Source organism: Chrysochloris asiatica, unplaced genomic scaffold (assembly GCF_000296735.1).
Source record: "Chrysochloris asiatica unplaced genomic scaffold, ChrAsi1.0 scaffold00051, whole genome shotgun sequence".
In the NCBI taxonomy this organism is placed as follows: domain Eukaryota; kingdom Metazoa; phylum Chordata; class Mammalia; order Afrosoricida; family Chrysochloridae; genus Chrysochloris; species Chrysochloris asiatica.
The window spans coordinates 4,797,254-4,804,290 of NW_006408569.1; the positions used below are offsets into that span (position 1 = coordinate 4,797,254).

The window sequence follows — 7,037 nt, forward strand, 5'->3', positions numbered from 1 at the left end:
TATAGCTCTGGCTAAGACTTCCTAAACAATATTGAATAGGAGTGGTGACAGAGGACATCCTTGTCTGGTTCCTGTTCACAGAGGGAAGGCTTTCAGTTTCTCTCCATTGAGAGTGATGTAGGCTGTTGGTTTTGTATATATGCTCTTGATTATGTTGAGGAGTTTTCCTTCAATTCCTACTTTGTTGAGTGTTTTTATCAGGAATGGATGTTGGATTTTGCCAAATGCCTTTTCTGCATCAATTGATATGATCATATGGTTCTTTTCCTTTTTCTTATTTATGTGCTGTATTACATTGATTGTTTTCCTATTGTTGAACCATACTTGCATCCCTTTTAAGAAACCCACTTGATCATGATGTATTGTTTTTTTGATGTGGTGCTCGATTCTGTTGGCTGAGATTTTGTTGAGAATTTTTGCATATATGTTCATGAGGGATACTGGTCTGTGGTTTTCTTTCTTAGTGGTGTCTTTCCCTGGTTTTGGTATGAGGGTTATGTTTGCTTCATAAAAGTATTAGGAAATTTTCCATCCTTGTCTATATTGTGGAATAATTTAAGTAGAATTGGTGACAACTCTTCCCTGAATGTTTGGTAGAACTCACCCATGGAGCCATCTGGGCCTGGACTTTCTTTTGGTTGGGGTTTTTTTGATGACCTGATCAACTTCTTCTTTTGTCATTGTCTATTCAAGTTTTCTACTTCACTCTGTGTACATTTTGGTAGGTCATGTTTTTCTAAAACTGCATCTATCTCTTCTAAGTTTTCAAATTTGTTGGAGTACAACTCTTCATAGTATTCTATTATTATCCTTTTGATTTCGTTTGGTTCAGTTGTGACATCACCCGCGCGAGTTATTTGTGTCTTCTTCCTCTTTTCTTTTATTAGGGTTGCCAATGGTTTGTCAATTTTAATAATCCTTTCAAAGAACCAGCTTCTTGTCCTGTTGATTCTTTCTACAGTTTTTTTCTGTTTTCCTTCTCATTCATTTCTGCTCTTATATTTATTATTTCTTTTCTTTTGGTGACTATAGGGTCCCTCTGTTGGTCAGTTTCTAATAGTTGGAGATGCTGTATTAATGTGTTAATTTTGTTCTTTCTTTTGTTTGAATGTGTGCATTTATCACAATAAATTGTCCTCTCAGCACCACTTTTGCCGTGTCCCATAGATTTTGGTATGTTGTGTTTTCATTCTCATTTGTTTCTAGGAAGTTTATGAATTCATGTACAATTTCTTCTTTTACCCAGTCACTGTTCAGAAGGGTGTTGTTCAGTTTCCATGTATTCACCTTTATTTCTTCAGTCTTCTTGTTGTTGAATTCTAGTTTTATAGCATTGTGGTCTGAAAAGATGCTTTGTATTATTTTGATGTTTGTAAATTTATGGAGGCTTGCTTTGTGACCTAACACATGGTCAATTCTGGAGAATGTTCCTTGTGCACTGGAGAAGAAACTATATTGTGCTGTTATTGGGTTCAATGTCTGTACACATCTATGAGATCAAGTTGGTTGATTGTGCTGTTTAGTTCCTCTATAACTTTGTTGAGTTTCTTTATGGTTGTTCTGTCCCTTTTTTAAAGTGACGTAATATAACTGTCCATTATAATTGTAAATTTACCTATTTCTTTCTTCAATTCTAGTAAGGTTTGATTCATATAGCTTGGTGTTTTTTCATTGGGAGTATAGATATTATGTTTCTGTCATCTTGCTCAATTGACCTTTTGAACATGAGATAGTGTCCTTCTTTATCTCTTATGCTAGTTTTTGTCTTAAAGTTTACTTTATCAGAGATTAGAATTGCCATTCTTGCTTCTTTACTGCTGTAGTTAGTGTGGTATATTTTTTTCCATCCTTTAACTTTTAGTCTGTTTTTGTCTTTGTATGTAAGATGTGTCTCTTGCAGGCAGCATATTGAAGGTTCTTATTTTCTTATGCAATCTGCCACTCTCTGTCTCTTCACTGGTGCATCCAATCCATTGACATTCAACGTAATTATCGATAGGTATGAATTAATTGCTGTCATTATATTGATTTTGGTAGTGCTGTTCATTTCTTTGTTCTGCATGCATTTTTATGCTGAATTTGTTTGTGTGTGTGTGTGTGCTATTTTTTTTTTTTTCGGTTTCTTCTTAGTTTTCAGGTTTGCTTGTCCTGCTTGGAAGTTCATTATCATGGTAAGTTGTAAAGTACTAACTTTCTTTGGGGTTACCTTATTAACTTTTCTCTACATTGAAGAAAATCTATTGTATCCTTTAATCTACCTGACATCTTCACCACCTGCATCACTGTTCCTACATTTATCCCTTCTTTGACACTGATATTATTTTGATCTTTGGTTGACCTTCTAGCTCCTTTGAATTAATTGTTGTAGTTTTGTTCTGTTCTGGACTGTGTTATCCATCATCTGAATTTCAGTGGGTGTTGCCACGCCTGTCAATCTCTGGTTGTTGTCTGTTCTAGTTGGTTTACAGTCCAAAGAACTCCCTTTAGGATATTTTGAGGTGCTAGATTGGCTTTGACAAAATCTCTTAGCTTCTGTTTATCCTGGAAAGTTTTGATTGCACCATCGTATTTGATTGACAGTTTTGCTGGATAGGTGATTCTTGGTTTGCAGTTTTTTTTCTTGTAGGGTTTTGTATTTGTCTCCCCATTGCCTTCTTGCCTGCATGGTTTCTGCTGAGAAGTCAAAGCTTAATCTGATTTGCTTCCTTTTGTATGTGACACTTATCTTTTCCCTGGCCGCTTTTAGGATTTTCTCCTTGTCTTTGATTTTGGAGAGCCTGATTTTTATATGTCTTAGTGACTTTCTATTGTGGTCTGTCCTTCCTGGGGTACATTCAGGTTCTTGAATGTTTATCTTGTCATCTTTCAAGATGTTAGGGAAATTTTCTTCCATAAGCACTTCAACTATCTCCTCTGTGAACTTCTCTGATTCTTCCTGTTCCGGAATGCCAATAATTCTTAAGTTGTTTCTCTTCATGTTATCCAGTATGAATCTTAGATGCTCTTCAGATATTTAAATATTTTTTTTCTGCCTGCTCTTCTATCTTAGCATTATTGAGAGTTATGTCTTCCAGCTCGCTAGTTCTTGCTTCCATCTCTTCAATTCTGCTCCTTTCCTCTTTCAGTGTATTGTCCATTTCTGATATTTTATTATTAATCATCTGGACCTCTTTTTGCAGGTTTTGAATTGTTTCCAATGCTGTATCAATCTTGTTTGATTGCTCTTGTTTTCCTCCAAGTCTTTTCAGATCATTTGAATTTGTTTCTATATCAGTCTTCTGAATTCATTCTCTGGCAAATCCAAAACCTGCTCTTCCTCTTCCAGGGAGCCTTTGTCTATCTCCAGCTCATTTGTCTCAGTTACTCTTTTCTGTTTGGGGACATGTTTTGAGATCTTTTGTTGTGCTTTGTTTGTCATTTCCAGTAGTTATGTGGGTTTTTAAATGCTAAAATGGATGTTTGTTGTTGTGTTATTAAGCTTACTGGGTGTCTCTGGTGGATATGATCAGGAAATAGACTTCCCTTTTCACATGTAATGCTTAACTGCTGTTATTGGCTCTTGTCTCAATGGTGGAATATTATAGGATATGCTTGTAGCTTGGCTATATGGCCATGATTGTGGTTTCTTCTTGGGTAATGTAGGGAGAAAACCTCCCACCTCCAGGAAAAATGTGTGATCAAAAGGACCAATATCAGAAGCAATATAAAAGCAGAGACAAAAACCACCACCTTGAAACATAAATAAAACTGTGGCCGACTCCCCAGTCACCTTGCTACACAGGCAGTATGTATGCACCATAGAAGCCTGCAGCAATGGGTGAGGGTATCCGCTCGCTCAGGCCCCTCCTCTAGTCACCACTGTAGAGGTGTGTAGATAGATATTCAGATGTTAATGGGAGAAAGATTACTATTTTTGTTTCTGAAGGTCTGTTAGGTATCTGTGTGTGCACAGCATTATTCTCAAGATAGTTGTGTCCTTTTATATTGGGGTTTTACAGATTGTTCTTATGGTTGTCTGTCAGGCCTGGCGAGCTTGCTTTTTTCTTGCTAGATAGGCCTGAGTAAAGGGTTCTGCATGAGTTATTTTTAGGTATGCAACCCCGAGGCTGACATCATAAGCAGCTGGCAAGCTCTTTCTCTCATGCCATGGGAAAACTGTGGCCTCAGCAGTGGGCACTTTTTGGGGGGTGTGCACCCACCCACCTGAACGTGTCTGGGCTGGGCAAAGAAGGCATGACAGGGAAGAGGAGGAACAAATGTGTAGAATCCCCCCACACCTCCTTTTGCAAATTGTCACTGTAACGTTTTAACACAGGTTTCCTGTGCCAGTCTGGCTATAGCCCTGCCCTCTGAACTCTGCCCAGCGGGGGTGGCCACAGAAGGAGTCCCTTCTCAGGTGATTCCTAAATCGCAGTATTTTCCTTTATACCATGATTTTCCCACTTGTGTGTACAGGAACCTGATGTCCTGGACCTTATGCTAGATCCAGAGCTCTGGTGTTGTTCTGTGGACACAACTTTTCTGGGATTTTCAATCCCTCCCCCATGGAGCCTTTCCTACCTGGCTATCTCTGCCGCCTCCAAAATCAGAAGTCCATATTTGCTCTTTTTATGACTAAAACACAAATAATACCTCTGGCTGATTTGGGCTGCTTTCACATTCTTAAGAAGTTAGATAAGCAATCCTCAAACTGAAGTAGGCAAAGCCCGAGATCAGTGTTTCTTAATTTAGAGCAATCTTATCTCCTAAGGAATATTTGACAATGTCTAGAGACATTTCTGATGAGCACAACTGGGGGTGGAGCAGGTAGAGAACACTATGCAGTTAAACATTTAAATACACAGAAAAGTGCCCTACAACAAAGAATTATCTGGCCCAAAATGTTAATCATGCTAAGATTGAGAAAACCTGCCCTGGAGTTACACAATGTCTTTCTAAGGAGGTATACCAATAAGGAAATTTTTAATTTCCAATTTATATATGGTCTATTCTTTAAAAATTGATCTGCTGTGAATATGCCTGAGGTTGAAGAGTCAGTCCAGTTCTCTTTTATCACCTCTGCTTTCTCAATTATACTTCTCCAAATTTACAAGAGAAAAACTTACCTTTCAGGCATCTTGAATCTTACTATAGCACCAGTAATTTTCTTCTTTGAGAATCCAGAAAACCACAAAGCAGAGTGGTCAATATCTTGAACTTTGAGTTTAGACCCGAGTTATAAACAACATGTTGTTGCTTACTAGCTGTGTAATTTTGGAAATACTATCTATTATCTATCTATCTGTCTATCTATCTATCTAATACTTTAGATATTTATCTTCATAGGAGTTTTTTTTTTAGTTTAAAATTGCATTGTATATTTTTGTTGAAGTGTATGATAGGAATGATCAAGAAAATATTTTCAGGTATAAAAATGTGTATGATAATCCTGTGGGGAAATTTTATAGAGATGTAAGTCCAAGAAAAAAAAAGGAAATGATGTTAAGTGTCTGACAGAGAATGTGTCCATTTATATTTTAATTAGCTGAAAGGAGGCATCAAAATACTATAGCACTTAAAATCCTCTGAAGAAGGTAAAAGAGTGGTGTGAAGATTCAATTTTAAATGTTCAATATTTACAGGGTGACAAAATACTGTTTGCATATATTTGAACTTATGAAAAATTTTATATGTCAATTTTAAACTGTGCAAAGGAGTAGAGAACAAAGTTTGAAGAGCAAGATTCCTGCTAAAATCCCCTCTCTGTCCTTTTTCATTTGATGGAAAAACAGAAAGAGGGGAAAAAAAACAGTCACATAGAGCTGTGATTAAAATGCAGCAGCAAGTCCTGCTATACAAGACTGGTTTTCTCCAGTCCCCACTCGCTCTGCCAGCTAGCTTCCAAGTGGTTTGTGTTGTTTTATTTTTTTCTCCCTGTTCAAGAAGTTCTTCAGGCTCCCCTAGCCTTCTTTTCAAACCAATACCTATTTTTTCCCTTTCTATCAAATAATGACTCTCTTAGTCATTGCTGCAGGTCTCCTGGACTCTTACAACCTGTTTATGACTCAACCTGCTTTTAGCAAGTGGGCCTCCAGATACAATCCGCGATTACCAGGCGGAACTTTGAAAAACGTATTAAAAGAAAAGGAACAGTTTTAAAACAATGCTATAGGGTGGTCTCTCTTTGTCTCTCTCAGTCTCTCTGTCTGTCTGTCTCTCTCTCTCTCTCTCACACACACACACACATACATCTCCAGGCTGCACTCACAGAGGAGTTGTCTTCCCCAATGCCAAGAAAACTACTTGGAAAATGGACAAGCCAATCAAATGAATTAATTCAGTTGTTTGTTTCTATGCATGAAAGGGCAAAACCTGGCTCTTTTACTGAATGCAACTTTTATGGCTGTAGGCAAATTGTGAAACCTGTGTGTGTTCACAGGCACAGGAAAGCAATATGCATACACAGACATATACATGGTGGCTTCAAAAACTTTGTGAAAGAATGGAATGAAAAGATAATAGAATTTTCCCATGAACAGTATTTATACACATAGGAAATAATGGGATTGTAGCTGTGAAGAGCAGGGAAAGGGTGTACTTGATGTCATCCTCTTGCTGAGACCTACATTTTCACATTGAAATCAGAGAACACAACCTTAAAATAGAAATGGCAATAAACAAAATAGCTCACTGTCATCCAGATTGGTTTGCAGAGTGTATTTCTACACTGGACTCTGGCCTGGTAAATATGTCTTGCTTCACTGGAAGCCTGAGCCATCATTTGATTCTTCTTGTCTCACCGGAAGTCTGAGCCACCCACCATTTGATTCTTCCCAGTCTGGAAACAGCTTCTATATGCTCAGAGAAAAGCCGAAGAAGCAAATCCTTCCTTAAGCACTCCGATAAGATACTTGTTTGAGTTCCTGTTTAGCCCATATTAGCTATGTTATCTTGAGTGATATTCTTAACTTCTCTTGGCCTCAGTTTCTTCATTTATAAAATAATGATAATGATATCTATAGTGTTATGTGAAATTATTGTTGTTGTTGTTGTCAGGT

At 37.5% G+C, this 7,037-nt stretch overlaps 1 pseudogene; it reads left to right on the plus strand.

Annotated features, from left to right (window-relative positions):
• The window catches only part of LOC102813153, a 77,096-nt pseudogene that overhangs the window by 18,629 nt on the left and 51,430 nt on the right, over positions 1–7,037 (plus strand).